The sequence below is a fragment of the Amblyomma americanum genome, chromosome 11 (assembly GCF_052857255.1).
Source record: "Amblyomma americanum isolate KBUSLIRL-KWMA chromosome 11, ASM5285725v1, whole genome shotgun sequence".
Taxonomy (NCBI): Eukaryota; Metazoa; Arthropoda; class Arachnida; order Ixodida; family Ixodidae; genus Amblyomma; species Amblyomma americanum.
The window spans coordinates 67,419,748-67,433,890 of NC_135507.1; the positions used below are offsets into that span (position 1 = coordinate 67,419,748).

The window sequence follows — 14,143 nt, forward strand, 5'->3', positions numbered from 1 at the left end:
ACGATCGGTATGTGATTATTTTGTCGAACATATGTATAAATTAAGAAGTCCTGAAGCAGCAGGACAATGTGGATGATGTATTGAGTCTGATGGACCAACTTGTTGTAATCAAAGTCCATTAGACACGGTTGTCTGCCAAGGGCATGGCAACTACGATATTTTATTGATGTGTATATTCATGCAATAAAGAAAAAAAGTGCACACATATTGCACAGCACATGGGCGCCTTTCCCGTGCCATTTAATGAGTTTATGACCATATATGCCAAACAGGTCATTGTCTACTTCGCAGTCAAAGATGACTGCGAGAGCGCGTACCACTCCAGGCGCAGTGAAGCAGCGTTTAAGCGATGAGCCACTTCCTGGCGATGACGGGTGCTGCGACCGGTGAGGCTTTCAAAACCCAGGTTGGTCTTCCCAAGCAACGTCTAACGATCAATCATTCATTTAACTGCCACCTATCAAAGTAGTCAGTTTGTTCGCAATACGGTACGCAGGTTGTGATGACGCCATTAGGTCACGTGACCTAGGTATCCCACCTAGGTTATTGGACCGCCCTGTTGCTCCGGCTGCTATGGATGTGCGCCTTCAAACAGTCTCCAACGCCCAGCAGGAGCTTTTTTCCGAGGTTGATTTTAACGCTTTAGGGTTATAACAAAACAGATGTCTTCTATGAACTACCGTATCTTGGTCTAGAAACCCTGTGGTCTGTTTTTCGCAGGCTTTTACGCCTCTTTGCATCATTTACCACGCGGTGCCTCCTTAAAGGCTTGAGCTGCGCGCAGAAAACTACACGAGCGTTTTCGGATCAACTTCTGAAGCCATATATGCTAGTCTGTTGACAAATGGCGCCTATTCAAGGCTCGCCTGTGATCATGCATAATCTTAGCCTGGTGCCTTGCATTCATGTGTGACCCTTTTTACTAGGCGCTCAGCAGAGTAATTACATGACTTGACTTAATTACTTAATTAAAAAGCTCAGAATAAATAAGTTATTGACTTGTATCGAACGTTCCCTCACTCTAATTGCTAATGCACAATACAAATTTCACAGCAACAAGTCATACTTTTACTGCTCGAGTGCCATCAACATACACAAATCATGTACAATTATGTACTGACTCGCCCAGCTCTCTACTCTACAGAAAGGCCTCTGGACTGGTTTTTAACAAGTGCCCATTTAAATGATGTTGCCGCCAAAGTTCCTTTAATGCGGTTTTTCTATATAGATATTGAAATGTCGCGAAATTTAGTGAAGGTTTCATGCGAATAAAAAGAATATGCATTCATCTCACTTTCCTGCTCATATTGCTGCACATGACATCCTGCATTTTTTTCTCAGAAAACGAACCACAAACTGTAAAGCAAAGCTTCCCTAGGCGAAAGCTATGAGCTGGCGTAGAAACGGGGTATTTTAATGCTCATAAAGAAAAATTAGTGGATCATGAGGACTGGCTTTAACGGTAGCTGGGAATGCCTGTCTTTAGGAGGACTTTCGGCATCGTTATACGTGTTGTTTTGAGCTTCCTTGCTTTTATTTTGTGGAAGGAATAGGTTAGGTGAGAGGCTGCTTTCATTTCTCATGTGGTCATTTACTATATAGTGGACGACAAAGAGAGTAGTTTTCATAACGGGCTAGGAGAATATCGAACTACGCGATCAAATTTTCACCACAAAGGAGTCACGTTCAAGCCACATCTTAACGCGCAGCTAGAAAGCAGCAACCGCATGGTTAGCCACCAAAAATCCCTGCAGTTGCCTTATACTAGTTCTTTTTTCCGCCATACCAGAACCATGTCCAGCCTTCAAGAATGTCTTCATATCCGCCAGCGCAGTTGTGCATGCTATTCTGAACAACATAATTAAGACATAATAATGTCCCGCGCATTTGCTGTCGCAACCTTGAAGATGTGGTCGGTATCCTCGAACACGGCCTCCTTGCTTCGATTGTTCTTGTTCGCCTTTCGTCGCTACAGAGCTTCAAATGCGGTTGAGGTTACAAGATTCATTTAAACTGCTTTGCATGCTTGGCAAATGTGAGAACATGCAGAAAATGCGCCCCTCATGAGCAAGGATAACAATGTCATGGAAAGAGGAAGAAAGCACAGGTTAAAGCGGCACTTTGTCGCAGGATGTTGAACTTGTGATGAAGGAAAAACTATAATAATTGTTCCTATCAGAGCCAGGCACTATTATGTAGCGTTTGAATTATGCAGCTAACTACTTCCATGTATGCGCATTCTCCAACAAGCATTCATTCAACGGACAATGAAATAGAAAGGGGTGCTCGTTATGATGCAAATAACGGAAGCCAGCTGTCACCGAAACCTAGGAGCATAGGGGACGTATTTCTACTATATTTGTAGTGTTTATCAGTGGGAGAATAATAAAAGCAAAAGAAAAAACCACATATCCGCCGGTGGGATCCGCACCCGCGACCTCCGAATTTCGCATTCGGTGCTCAGCCAGCTGATCTGCGGCGACGGTTGCACAATCTGCTTTCAGGGGTATTTATGTGTAGTGTAAGTGAACCTTGATTGTGTTCACCGAGAAGAGCACAGTAACTCCATCTTCTAAATTCACTTTTGTCGACTATATATATAGCACGAAGATATAGCACGCCATCCTTACTTTAAGTCGAGCCCGTTGACACGTTCAAAGTCTCTCCTAGCCCCCTGAGAATATACGAACGCTACAAGCCACTGCTCTGAAATCCCAGACGCATGCAGTCGAGTGCCATATTTCTCTGAGGACACTTTGCAACTAAGTACAGTGGTGTCTATTCATGGCTTAAAAATGCTAACTTTTCCCCGCAACAGCCGTGAAGATGCAAGTAAATGCATATATATATTGCAACAAACCAGAAAACGTATCCCCAAATACTGCTGAGAGAATATATTCCTTCTAACTGAAAGGTTGACTTTTTCCTGGAGAACAACGCGAACTTAGACACGGATAGAAGGAAGACGCACAGACCGGCGCTGACTTGTAACCGAAATTTTATTGCTTGGAGCGTGGAAACAAATAGGTGCCCACCAAACAACAAAAAGAACAACACACACATTCAATCATGACACCGAAGAAGCCGTCGCTATGTCACTTGCGTGTGGCTAAAAAGTCCAATTCTTAAGATTAATTTGCCAAGAGAGGCTACTAACGCATGTGTCTCCTGACCTGGAAAATTTTTCAGCTTCTATGATTTAAGGACTTAGCTGATTCTTGTGCTTGCATATCAGCTTGGTCTTCATGAAGTCCGGATGGCAATTTGTCCTCTCACGACCTCTACAATGATTGCCTAGATGCCCTTTCATTGTGTTATACACGTTGATGTTATCTTCTTTGAGGCGTTTGTTAAGGCATCTGCCCGTCTAGCTAACCTATTGTTTCCCGCATGAAAGTGGGATGACATAAACTACACCTTCTTGGCAAGCTACGAAACCGTTCTCGTGAATAATGATAGATTCTTGCGCGACAAATGGTGAAATCACTTTTTTACAAATCTCACCTTGCTTTTCGGGAGCTGAGAAGACAACTCGAACTTGAACCCGCTTACCAATCATGTGCAGTCTCTCTGGGAAACGGTGAATGTAGGGCATCACGGTGGTCTTTTCGTTTTCCTTGTTAACGGCAATAGCCGGTTTTTCTTTTTCAATCATACTTCGAAAGATGAAATCCGATATAGAGACAAGCGGTTGTTTGCGATAACCGGCCCTCAAGAGAAGTTGACTTTGGTGGTTGAAACTATTTTGTAATTAATGAAAGCAAGACTTGCTTAGAGAACTGGTGAAGCACGACTTAGCTACAGACACGTTATACCTAATTTGAGTGACAAGAAGAGTAAAGAAGCAATGGCTTATTGCTACGCGGTTCGTGCGACCAGCAAGTGTGGTTCTGCTTAACAGTGAGGTTCAGGTCTAGAAATCTGATGGCCAGATTTTGAGGCACTTCACTAGTTAGGTTAAGTGGAACACAACTCTGGACAAAAACACCTTGCATTTGTGGGAAAACAGCATTAAAACCATGGACGTCGGTATCTAACTAGACAAGAATATCGTCCACATATCGTAAATATTGCATAACCTGTACCCTTTTAACTGCTCCTCGAGCACTCTGTCCTTTTATGCTAAGTATACGTCACTGAGCATGGGCGCTATACAAGAACCAGTGCAGACGCATTAATTTTGAAGTAAAATCTTGTCATTCCAGGTGATGAAACCAGATTCTAAATTCAATTCTAGTAGCTCTAAAACCCCTCCTAGGTAGAAGCCTGCCCCATTTCGGAATGCAACTATGCCGTGCTTGTCAGTACATTCCTCGATACATTAAAAGAGTTCGTCATGCGGAATTGAGTAGTAAAGGACATTTAGATGAAAAGAGCAGGCTAAGACTTCTTTGTTCTTGTGCTTTTTCGAAATCAGAATACGTCCTGCGAATTTTTCATCTGATACGGGTCGTCTAAGGACATGGAGATTGAAATCGTCTTAATAAATGTTGCAACAAACTTTTGCCCTGTACCGTTCTCAGAAACTATTACACGAAATGGAACATCAGGCTTTTGAGTTTTCGCACTCAAAAATAGCCGAAAACTGAGTTTCTTGGTTTTCTTTACTGATTTTTTTAATGCTTCTATAATAATGCGTTTGCAAACTTTCTTAGCCTGCGATTTAGCATTGGCCAAAGATACCTACCGAACACTGAAAGAGGAAGGAATAGCTTCCTGACTTTTAGATAACTAAAGTTGCGACGGAAGCACAGAGAAACTCTCTTCCTTGTCCACGGAAATTAAACACAGTGAATGTTCCTTCAAGTATGACACAGTTCTCTCGACTGCAATCGAGTTCACGGGGGCGTTTCAGCGCAGCAAGGCGCCCACTCCTTCAGACATGCACCTATCAGATTCGGCAGCGGGTGCCAACCTGGAGATTTACCTCACTACTCACAAGTTCAGCTTGCCATCTCTTGGGTTCCGTGGCGTGCTTCAGCCCTTGGGAGAGGACAAGGCGCACATCCTTGGGGAGTGAAACGTTACCGGCGTGTGGATGATGTTGTCCATCTTTGGCTTCTCGCGCTGTGAAGCACGAACCTGAAGAAGGGTCATATGCCCGAGGAATTCGGCGATGTAATTCGCCAGGTCGGTGATTTCTCTGGACAACAAAGCTGCGTCATGTCTCTTGATTAGCGTACCGCAGTGTTCGTTTCAAGTTTCTGATTTACCATGAAACTTGTGCCTCGCAGTACACTGAACCGCAAGTGGCTCGAAAAAGACCACAATAGGGGCAGTAGTGCTTCCAGGCCACATGTCTTAGTTTCCCAAAAATCCGACAACATTCGGACTAAAAGCACTGTGCTCTAGGCGTGGCTAAGTGCCTCTGGATTTAAATGATTGTCCGCTAAGCAGGTGGATCTTGTCGACTAACTTTATATGTTCACTAGTACCAAATGGGCTACCAAGAGCGTGTTCACGCTGATGCTTCTGCATTGGAGCAGTATGAGGACGACAGATTGCCTTCGCACTTGGAGGCGTGACTCATTTAATGGACGTCTGTTAATTCCCTGCACTTCCATAAATGTAAGTTGTTTTGCATGTGATATTCTAGGAGCGTTTTGAAGCACTAGTCCATTGCCTTCAGCGTTCCATTTGATGCTCGGAAAAAGATTTCGATGATCCCCATGCTCCGCACACAGCAAGGCCGTTTTCGTCATAATTGGAGCACAATCTAATTGGCATTTTGTCCTATTAGTGTCCCTATGTTTGGAAACGGCGGTGCGCTTCATTGCAAATGTTTAGCGGGATCAGCGAAATGCATGGCGTGTTTGCACCCTGCAACAATGCCGTTTTGTGTGGTTATTCCTGCTTCTGCTATAAAAAACGAATCCTGTAGTATTGGTCTTGTTACCAAGCATGCGATCACGGCAGGGCACACGGTTTCCTAGTTCGGAATTAGTGACTGCAGCCGTTTGGGATCCCGAATGGGCATATGAGCCAAAGAAGCTTGAATAGCCGCGAAAAAGTTGATAATTTATTAACCCTCCTGCACTCCCCAATACACATAGAGCACGCACAATTTTCTTGTATAGTGCCCTAAGTGCTATGCGTTTCTTACGTTCTAGGTACTGTAAATTGTGTTCATAAGTATAGGGTACACGAATGACGGTCAATTAAAAAAAACAACTTTGGCACGTGGTAGGAGTGTATTCTTTGAATGGCACAGGAAGTGTTGGAAGACTGCCTATCATAGGTGACCAGCACCTGAGAGCAGCATTTATTCTATCCTGCAGACGAATGAGAATATTTCTGAATTTATCCTAAATTAAAATAAGGTTAACGTCAGCATACAGAATATCTGCAGTATCTGCGCGATACAGAGCGTGTGTACAGTTTTATTTGAGCCTCAATGCTTGCCTGTGTATTGGTTGTTGTGAGTCTTTGAACGTGTTTGCTGCTACAATGTTGTTCTTGCTCCCAATTTGATTTTACAACTACCAGCATCAGAAGGTGGCAAATACCTTGACAGTATGGGGCAATGTCACTAATGTTTCTCATGGTCAGCCCAAAGCGCCTCCAGATCACACAGAAGTTGACGAAAAACTAAAAGAGTCATGCAGCCTAGTTTCAAACGTACCTGTCTCTATGCATCAAATCAGACACTCTGATAAGAAGGAATATAAACTAGACGTAATAAATATCGAGATCTCTTTTCTCTTATAAATAACCTTACTACTAAAAAGTACACTAAACATACAATTGAAAAAAAAAGCAGGTTTCAGCATTCCCTTTGGTTGATCAAGAAAGCTAATAGGTCACAAAAATTCAAGCTTTCGAGAAAATGATTAGGCTGTTGAGCAGTCCCCGCCCCTTCATTATTCATGACCTGACGCCAATTTTCAAACCATGTATCTCTTCTACTAAGTAGCTTACACCACACCCCACTTCGGATTAGTTTCCACCCCTCGTCACACTTAAGCAGCCTCGGTGATTTCCCCTGTGGTCTGATTTCCCGGATCGGTGCGGAGCTTTTCGCACGTTTGAACCACCAATGTGCAATCGCAGTGTAACCAAGCAATCTTGTAACTTCACTGATCGTGTTTCTTCCTTTCTATTGTTCTGTACTCTTTTTCCCCATGCTATTTTCAGAAGTTGTTGATCTGTAAACAAGCTCCGTGCTCTGATCTATCCTTCATCGCTCACCGCTGGAAAATACGGAGGGAACCATCTTCTGGTGTGCATTTGTTTGAATGAAACAAAAACAGAAATGAAATTCTCACTCAAAGAGAGAATATTATTTGAAAACAATGCCGCGTGGCCGCTGAAGACAATTCTGGAACTGTCAGAATTTCAACATTTGAGGAAATATCCTGCACGATTACGCAATAAGCTTGGATAGTTAGTTTAGTCAAATTTGCAGTTTCGTTATTGTAAGTTGTCCACTAATAATTCCTCACCCAACGACCAGCTTTTGTCTTGGCTGGCTAATTGTTCTTAAAAACAGCCTTCGTTGTCTTTCAGAAGAATGCGCTGTGATGCGTTAGTTCAAGCTGGTTTGGAGATAAGGGTCTTCTGCAACCCTAAAAATGCTTTGAAGAGCTACGAATTAAACATTATCATACCGTACTGCCTCCTATTAGTTCATATTCGTACTAATTTTATCCTGTTTTCTCAGAGCTATGAGCAACATAACGAAATTCCTTTTATATACTTTTCTACAAATCACGTACACTGGAATGGAAAGGAGTGTTGCCCAGCCTAACTTAGCGCAACACTCTCTATCACTGCACAATTTTACCTATCTCTCAAACAAAAAAAAAGGAATAATTGCATTCGAAAGGAGAAAATACGCAGTCAATGTTTTTGTAGGGCAGAAGGTAAATTTGATCTTACGTTGTGTTTTATCCGCTGCATTCCCCTACAAATAAGAAGACTTCCATAAGGGCGGAATAATCAAATTAATAAGTAAACAATACGGTAAGGTTTTTGTCATATCGTTATAATTACTTGTAAATATAATTCTTGAACCTTTTCAATCTTAAACAATAATATACTGAAAGCTATGTACGAAGGTTCTGAATATTGCTATAATATTACTCGGTTCTCTCCCGCACACAATGTGCAGTATTTTGCTCTTATGGCAATACCAGTTAAAGACTTGGAAATTAACTAGAGAGTCTCGAAATGGCTCTTGTGCGAAGGCAAACATAGCGAGCCGGAGCAGCATCACACTTTGTGGTCCGGGCAGTACTGGGAGGCAGTGATGCCTTCTATGAAACGTCCAACGCAAGAGCCAGTGGTTCGCGAGCTGCGAACATTTGCGGGACTGAAACATGAAACACCGATTTTGGTTTACTTTTTTGTGTTGTTTTTCTGGGGCTTCATTGTGCAAGAGCTAAGAGACCAAATTTGAATTAGGTTTCTGGTATGTTTTATTCATCTCTCTATTACAAGCCAGCTGGAAGAACTAATCTTCTGCTTCCTGTGGGCGCTGGAGGCTATCTTTAGTATGTCAACTTCAGTCTCATATTCCCACATTTGCAACAATCGTCAAACTGTTTTTTGGAATTATGCTTTATAAGCGCTCTTGACCTGATCTGCTTTTTGTGCGTTTTAGCCATGTACGCGAGCAGCTTCTGTGGACAGGTTGATCAGCGGGGTATGGATATTTTCAAACCTATTGCTCAGCGTATTTCAAAATTCGTAGATTATCTTCAGCAAGGTAATGGCATAAATTTCCAAAGGATTTAAATTCCTCTTCAAACGTCGGCAGTGTAATTAACTGCTTCTAAATATCGCTACCTAATTCCACACTCGCCCATAGCAGGCATAATATGCAGAAAATGGTTTTCTTTATTTGGAGATGCCTGCACCGACCTCAGCTAAATAAGACTGTGTATATTCCACGTTTGCGCAACAACTTTCGAACAGCTGATGGTGCAGTCCTCTCAATATTCAGATGGCTGCTATGTTATTTAGCCATTTGGGGTGCTGATTGTAATGATGGCACCCTCCGCACTATAACCGCCCTACAGCGCGCTGCACGGCGACGTCAAGTCGGCCAAAGCGAGACCCTCTATACTCCAACTGCGCTTGACCGGCGACGCGTTCGGTGGCTTCGGCGCACACTGACCGCAATGGGGGAAACTTGGAGCACGTCTTTATTTCGCGCCGAGTGCCCCAGCCGCCGCCGGCCCAGCCATACCGGTTCGGCTCCGCGGAGAGGCGCGTGTTGTGACGTCATGTGCCTCCTGGGAGCACCGCCACAGCGAAATTGCAGGTTCACGGCCAGTAAAGCTTTCACTTTAAAAGAGATTTGGAACATCTAGATACCGTGACTCCACTCTCCAACAACTCGTTTGTTTGCGGCTCCGTTCAATAGCTTCGGCAGTACGGCGGAGCTGTTCTCTTCGAGCTCTCGGCTAATTGAATCTATTCACAGTACACACCTGAAGGTACAAGCAAGTGGGCGAGAAAACACGATCCAGTGGACTCCGCAACTCCGGAAACGCGCGGAACCCGTTGAAGCGTCGTGCATCGGTTTTACTTTCAAGCCGCCAACTTTAAACGCGAGCGCCCTTGAGCACCCATCCATTTTCTATGGCAAAAGGAATAAATAACCTGGCCCTTGCAACCGTGCCATACCTCCTCGACGCCGTAAACTGCACCGTGAAACAGCGCTTTTCAAGGAATCACAATCCATTCGCCCCAAAGCCTCGGCCAGCCTCCGAAGGGCGCGATGTCACGACATTGGACCGACCTTGGACCAGCAGATTGGACAGCCGTCGCCGTAGCTCAGTTGGTAGAGCACCGGACAGGAAATTCGGAGGTCGTGGATGCCGACCCCACTGGCAGCATGGTTGTTCTTCTTCTGGTTTATAAGTAATTCCCTTTAAGCAACAGAACAATTGAAGTACTATTCTGCCATTGTTCATCACCATTAAAAATAATAATTAAAAATTATACTTAAAGAAATGAAAAATATTTTAAAAATAATAATAAAAAACATTTGCCATTGCACCATGCTTTCTTTGACTGTTGGCTTCCTTCATAAGTTTGTCGGGCGAGCCCCTCATTTTCTTTACCTAGTCTGCTAATATATAAATTTATAGTTTTTGTCGTTAGCGGCCTCTCAAAGTCCAGGCCTTAGCCGGTTTGTGTGTGTCTCGTCATCTCGAGACTTCGTTGCGCGCGGCTACTCCTTTTTCTCACCGTTAATTTCAAGTCATTGGTATGCCTTTTGCGGCATCGCGCTACGTTGTGTTCGGCTGGTTATGCAAGCTCGTATCTTTTTGTTTTGTCATACGAGCACTGTTTCAGTCGTAGCGCTGGAGCCCTCAGAAAGACGATGTGGTTAGAGACGAAGAGCCTTCTGGTCAGGAACAATTATACCTCCACAAAGAAGTCACCAAGTGAGAACTGCTCTTCTGGCATCAAACTGCTAGGGTAAACTGTTACAGTCACTTTGGCAGTTTGATACACCAATTTCAGTCAGTGGCTTGTGGGAGGTGTCAGATGTGATTTACGGATTATCGCTTCAGAACAGAAAACTTCATTCCTTCAAAATAATAATAATAATAATAATAATAATTGGTTTTGGGGGAAAGGAAATGGCGCAGTAACTCTGTCATGTATCGGCGGACACCTGAACCGCGCCGTAAGAGAAGGCATAATGGAGGAAGTGAAAGAAGAAAGGAAGAAAAAAGTGCCGTAGTGGAGGGTTCCGGAATAATTTCCAGATCCTGGGGATCTTTAACGTGCTCCCGCAGGGGGGCGCCTGCAGCTTGCAGGCGTCGCGACGGTTTGTGGCGACACCGCGGGTTTCCGAGCATCCGCCGGGACATCCCCGCAAGGGGATGATGGTGAACAGTGCATAACCACGGACCCGAGCACCCCCGTTTCGCCGTGCGTGGCATCACCGTGTCCGGGGAAAAGGGGATCCTTGTGGTTGAGCCGATGCCGAGCGTTTCGACCTTTAAGGCCCCTCGGCGGAGGCAACACAACACTTTGGCTCCAGCTTCCTGTAGACGGCACCTTCGGCCAGACCCTACCGGGGGAAATCGGCAGTCGCCTTTTCTTATTCTCCACTTCATCTTTCACTTTCCTACCCCTTTCTCACAGCTCTCCTGTCTCCTACTCACTTCTTGGTTTTCTCCTTTTTCCTGGCGGCGAGGGTTAACCTTGTGTGGCTGACAAGCCTTTGTTACGCCATATTTGGTTATAGTGATGGTGTACAGCTGGCGTGGACAGAGCTTTTTAAAGGCAACTGCCCGTCCCCATGTAGGGCTCCATAGTGGGTGGCTGCCACCATTACCGAAGAAAGAACACATTACATGGCTTCTCATTTTTTTCAACCCGATCTCCCTCGAAAAAAAGGGCGCACCGAGACATATAAATGCTTATAAATATGCTACAAGCTTCCCTCGATTCCTATTCGTTGTTCACAGCGAACAGGAGGAACAGACTGCTAGACAAGTGACACCATTCATTGTTACCAGGACTTCAACATGTGGCATAGGATAAGGGTACAAGATCAAAAACTATCAAACGGAGACCTTTTTTTAGAAGTTTTATACAACCACCAACAAGAGAAATTGTCAGAAGTGAAGTCATTTGGAGATATACCGGTCACAATCAGCACACACCGATTTTTGAATACTGTTCGGGGAGTTATCTCAGATGATGACCTCAAATATGTAACTGATGAACTTCTGGAAGGTTTGAAGGAGCAAAACGTGACCAACGTGTACAGGATAGAAATGAGACGAGATAATAAAGAAATCCCCACAAAGCACATTGTCCTGACATTTGCATCTAGTATCCTCCTCGACTCCGTAGAAATAAACTACATAAAGCTCCAACTAAGATAGTACATACAAAACCCACGACGCTGCTTCAAATGCCAAAGTTACGGCCACAGCTTTCAGAGTTGCCGGGGCCAACTCACATGTGCTAAATGCTCTTCCCATGAACACGATTCTGAAAACTGTGCAGTTGAACCAAACCTATGTGGAAATTGTGAGGGCAGCCATCCTGCATACTCACGCGCATGTCCAGTTTGGAAACAAGAAAAGGAGATAGTCACAATCGAAGTCAAAGAAAACATAACATTTAGGGAAGCGCGGAAGAGGGTAGCTTCGATACAGAAACCTACTTTCTCCGATGTGGAGCAAAGGGGCACAGCACCACAGCCGCTTTCGGCTCCCACTCAGGCCACACGCAGTGAGTCTGTAGCGGGGCCACCGGTGCCCAAGGTGGCAGCAGCTAGCGCTGCGCCACCACCCACAAAACAGGACGCGCGGGCCTCCAGGTCCATTGGCCCCAAGGTCCCTCCCCACAAGGAGAGGCCGAACATGAAAACAAACGTGCGGCTCGCACGTTCGTCACGCGTGTCGGAGGATGCGATGGACACGATGGACGCAAGTCAAAGTAGTCCTATGGCGTCGAAGTCGGAAAGGCGGCGGGGCTCCATAGACCGAAAAAAAGAAAAGCCCCGAATAAGGGCGCCTGAAAACCCAACCTAGTTCCTTTCAGTACCCACATAATACACGATGGCTTTTATACACTGGAACTGTAGGGGACTCTTGCATAACCTAAGCGACATAAAGGACATATTAGCCACATACTCACCTGTGGCCTTGTGTTTACAGGAGGCAAATTTAGGCTCTAAACACGAAAACAATCTAAAACACTATAAGGTCTTCCGCCGTTACCAAGAACAGGCGAGCCGGCTTTCGTGTGGCGTAGCCATTATTGTTAACAGTGGAATGGCAGCCCGAAAACACAAGCTTAAAACCAAATTAGAAGCGGTGGCGGCCATCCTGAACTCATTTAAAACACTCACAGTGGGCTGCGTTTATATAGATCCACATCTTAAAATAACACTCCAAGACTTACAAGACCTTTTAGTGCAACTACCATAACCGTTTTTGATGGTCGGAGATTTTAACGCCCAGTCCAGTTTTTGGGGCAGTAAAAAAACCGACAGTAGAGGCCACCTTACTGAGAATTTTATACTCTCCACTACTCTTTGCCTCCTGAACACTGGCAAACAAACCTATTGTTCCCCTAGCTCAGGAAAATTCAGTTGCATTGATTTGTCTTTTAGTTTGTCCTCGATTTTTACAGATTTTAATTGGGATGTCTTAGATAACCCATATGGAAGTGATCATCTACCCATACTAATTAACTTAGCACATTCACCCGAAGTAATCCCAACTAAACCACAACGATGGAAACTGCACTTAGCCGACTGGGCACTGTTCCGTGAAAAAGCCAGCCTAGATAGAATAGTTTTTGACGACGTGAGTGTAGACGAACTAAACGAATTTCTCACACACTATTATTGCCGCTGCACGCCAAGCTATTCCTCAATCCTCTGGAATAGTAAAACAAAATCACAAATACTGGTACGCAAAAGAATGTAAAGAAGCAAAAAAGAAACAAACCAAAGCAAGGGGTATTTTTCGCAGATACCCTACACAGGAGAATTTTATAAAATTTAAAAAGGCGAGAGCAAAAGCTCGTTATATCCGTCGTTGTGCCGAAAAATCTTCTTGGAAAAATTACGTGTCGTCGATAAACAACTCAACCACATCAAAACAAATGTGGGAGAAGGTCAGAAAGCTAGAAGGCAACTACTCTCCGTTCACAGTCCCCCTTCTTACCGCTCCCGGTGTACAGACTAGTGTAGAACAAAAGGCAGATATTTTAGGCGAATATTTTTCCGAAGCTTCCAGCTCATCCCACTACAGCGATTCATTTTTAAAATACAAAAAGACAGCAGAGAAAGAAAGACTGCCGACAGGTTGCGGTACAAATGAACCGTACAATAGTTTATATAATACGAGAAATCCAAAGAATACTTTCTGCCGCTAAACATACTGCCCTCGGCCCAGACCAAATACATTACCAAATGCTAGCCCACCTTTCTGAACCTGCCGTAGAGGCACTTCTAAAGTTTTTTAACAAATTGTGGGTATCAGGAAAAATACCCAAAGTTTGGAAAGAAGCTATTATTGTGCCGTTTCTTAAACCCGGGAAGCCACCAACCTCTCCGAACAGTTATAGACCCATAGCCCTTACCAGTTCCCTCGCCAAGGCCTTTGAAAGTGTCCTAAACATAAGATTAACTTTTGTCCTTCAAACCCGTGAACTT

The 14,143-nt window shown here is 44.3% G+C and overlaps 1 long non-coding RNA gene across 1 annotated transcript; it reads right to left on the reverse strand.

Moving 5' to 3' along the window:
• Window positions 1-4,952: 4,952 nt before the first annotated feature.
• Window positions 4,953-10,419, reverse strand: LOC144109681 (uncharacterized). Its single transcript, XR_013309629.1, has 3 exons — window positions 10,378-10,419; window positions 9,746-9,856; window positions 4,953-5,082 (listed from the first exon to the last, which is right to left on the reverse strand). It is a non-coding gene; the product is annotated as an uncharacterized LOC144109681 (long non-coding RNA).
• Between the last annotated feature and the right edge of the window lie 3,724 nt (window positions 10,420-14,143).